The sequence below is a fragment of the Trachemys scripta genome, chromosome 8, assembly GCF_013100865.1.
Source record: "Trachemys scripta elegans isolate TJP31775 chromosome 8, CAS_Tse_1.0, whole genome shotgun sequence".
NCBI lineage: Eukaryota > Metazoa > Chordata > Testudines > Emydidae > Trachemys > Trachemys scripta.
In genome coordinates, this window is record NC_048305.1 from 22,190,013 (window position 1) to 22,193,535 (window position 3,523).

The window sequence follows — 3,523 nt, forward strand, 5'->3', positions numbered from 1 at the left end:
CAAACATTCATTGCTGTGAGTGATGCCGTCTGTTCCACAGACTGGTGCATAGTTCCTTGGACAGCCTCCTATCCAGGTTCCATCTGGATTTTTGTATTTACTGCAGTCAGGCTGCAAAATTAATAAGGTGACATTTGAGTGGACATTTTTCACTCTTCACTTGTTCTTTTGAGAAGAGAAATCACAGGGGCAATGTTTTTCACCGTTTCCTAAATCTAGAATGGGGTGAGCAAAAAGTAGTTCGTTTGTGCTGGAAGAAAAGGAAAATACTGCAGATATTTCGCAGGAGAAGTTCTATGTTGTTTTTTCCCACAGTTGCAAGTCACTGCCATAATGAGACTAATAACGATAAACCAGAAGAGACAGACCCAGAGCTAAAATCTAAGAAGAACCTCAATATGCAACAGTTTCAAGTCAGTTAAGTAAATAATTTTAATTAACATATATGATATAGAAAGAAATCTCTCTCACTGTTGCAACAGACAAATTTTAAAATGTCATATTTTAAAATATTTCCCCAATTTTTCTTTGTATCACAATCTCTGGTTAGAATGTGTGAATCATTTAAAATAGTGTATAAAAGTAATCAGTCTGACTGTGTGGAGACCATCTATCTGAATTGCAGGTATACCCTCTAATTTTAATAGCAATGGGATAGTTTTAGTTTTTGAAGCAACCAGCTTTTCCCATAGTTTTAGGGGAGAAGAGTTTCCCCAACCCAGAGAATTTGGCCACAATATTGTTTGTAGACAGAGATCCCAGGAAATTTACTATTAATAAACACAAAGAACTGTACTGACCTGACTCTCATCTTGAGTGGTGACGCCTGAAAAAACAACAGACAAATATGAATACTGCCAATGATCTGAGATGGTCTGTAGATGTCTGATTGTATTAAATATGAACTTTACAAGAGAAAATATTTAAAATGGACCCTTGAAAGTTAGCAGAATGTGTCCTAGAAGTTGTTATAAAAAATTTAAATGATCCCAAAAGAGCAGGTGTGTAAATTTTAAAAAATAATTTCCATCATTTAAGTGTCTAACAGAGGTATTTTATTCCTGCTTTAGTTGCAAATTTCAATGCACCCTTAACTATGGAGCTGTAAGGATGCTTATAGGATAGGAAAGAAAGAACAAGACAAAATCTTTGAAGGAGATTAAATGCAATTGTCTGTGTGTAGAAAAATAGAAGCACTTTCTAACTTGGCAAACATCATCTAATATTACTGGCATTTATGGGTTGTGTATTAATTTTATTAATTTATAAGCAGTTTTTATTATTTCACATCACTGATTGTTTTAGGAATTATGCTCTGCTAAGAAGAAGCACAGTGAAACTAAAACATCTAACAGAATGAAACTAGAAGATGGTTAAGACATGGCAAAAACTAAAGTTTAGCCATAGCTGAATTCAAATTGTTGATTGCTGTTACGTCTAAATTATTTAAATCTATGTAAATTCCTGTCATTACATTTTCATCCCATACAATCCCCAGAAGCATTACAAGCAATACCTAGTGCTGAAGTGCAGCAACCTGTAGGGTGGAGAGCAATAGGCAACTGGTGCCCATCACACTGCACAATGAAGGGAGGTAAAATTTTGGCCAAGACCACTGGCACAAACTCTGAATGTTAGGAAAAGAGCCACACCTCACATAGACAACAGGGCTGTAGGCCAAAACTTTCAAACTTACTGGCCTAATTTTCAGAGGTGCTGACCATCTGTAATTCCCACTGACTTCAATAAGATCTGGTCAGCACCTCTGAAAATCAGACCACTTATTTAGGGTCTATGGGCCTGATCTTCAAAAATGCTCAGTAGCTGCAGCGCCCATTGACTTAAATAGGAGTTTAGGCTGCACAGCACTTCTGAAAATCAAGCCCAAAGGGCCATATTTGTAAAGGTATTTAGACACCTAAAGCTGCAGATATATCTAGTGAGATTTTCAAAAGCACCTATCCGAATCTTTAGGGACCTAAAAACCTTTATAAATCTGGCACTGAGTACCTAACTTTAGACACCCAATTTTCAAAATGTTTACCTGCATTTTCTCTTTAAGAAAATAAGGGAAAGCAACATTAGCATTTAATAGTTATGGTTTCTGATGCCAGAGGTGTCTGTCATAGGGTTTAATACATGATGCAGAGTAGGGAGAGTTACTCACCTAAAATGAAGCAGCAAAATGCCAGGGAAAGGAACACAAAGGCACCTTTTAGCTTCATGGTGAAGACAGGTGTCTGGTCTGTGCTGATTCTGTTTGTACTTTGCTGAGTAGGTATCCTTGCAATTAACCCCCGACTGTGTTCACAGATATATATAGTTCTGTATATCTATAGAAGCAATCAGGTTCGTGACCTGGATTAGCAAATCACCTGCAAAGGATATTACTGACATAGGAATTTCTCTTCAGGCAGTTGCAGGCAGGGAAGAATGTTTATTTCAAAACATAATTTGCAGAAAATATGAGGAAAGCTTGTGTCACATGGTGACCCTGCCTCTGATCAACAGCAGAGATTTACACTCAATTATCTCCAGTTTACTGCCTCAAAACTGGAACATTCTGCTACCGTTCACATTTTTATCAGTGATTCCTTGGCATGGGCTGGTGAAGTACAGTAGCCAGTCTATGTAGACTATGATTTGGTCCTACATCAAAATATGACACTCAGCAGGATGGGTTTATATTTAAGACCCCTGTTTCTAAAGGACATTTTCAAAATGAATCACATTATGAGTGTGTCATGGCTTGTGAAACATTGTTATTTGGTGTGACCAGTGTTTGGAAAGTCGGTGAAAATATGTTCAGTATTGACTGGCTGCCATGGGGATTTGTGGACTCAATGAATGTCACTTGTCCCATTGTCCTTTGTCCAGAACTCTAGAGTCCATGTGAGGAATTCACACTATATAGGGATAAGGGGGAAGCAAACAATCACTAATGGGATAAGATCTCTCAGAAACCAATGGAAATAGATCAAGAGAATGAATTGAGAGAGTGAGCCTGGGTAGTGCTGATACCTCAGGAACTCCCTGGAGGGCCTAAGATTATACATGTGTCCATAGTATAATCATTACGGTGCATCTTGTATAAAGTTAAGAAAAGGTGCTATAGAGCTCTAATCCTGCCAGATGCTGAATATCCTCAGCTCCAGTTGATGTCAGGATCTGGCCCTATGTATAATGGGGGAAAAACACATTGTGCAGGTAAAACAAACAAACAAACAAAAAAAACAAAGTCAGTTGTGAACATTTCCCCCTTGTCAGGGCATAAACTAGATGAGTGCCCAGTGAGCTCCAGATAGAAACATACTCAGAGAATCAAAAAAAATCACCCTCCTGGGGGCTGATTTATAAACAAAAGGGCAACTGCAAACTAATACCAGAAGCACTTCCCCCACTCCAGCCTAAACCTGCTACTCAGTTTTAGCAGCTTCTGGGATTCTTTCTGGCTCCTCTATATTCTGCCTGCCCTCAAACACTTGGACTCTCTGTTAGAAGCCTTCTCCCACCTCCTTTATAT

The 3,523-nt window shown here is 38.3% G+C and overlaps 1 long non-coding RNA gene across 1 annotated transcript; it reads right to left on the reverse strand.

Annotated features, from left to right (window-relative positions):
• LOC117881736 lies at nt 1-2,272 on the reverse strand. Its single transcript, XR_004646849.1, has 3 exons — nt 2,168-2,272; nt 801-826; nt 1-111 (listed from the first exon to the last, which is right to left on the reverse strand). It is a non-coding gene; the product is annotated as an uncharacterized LOC117881736 (long non-coding RNA).
• Between the last annotated feature and the right edge of the window lie 1,251 nt (nt 2,273-3,523).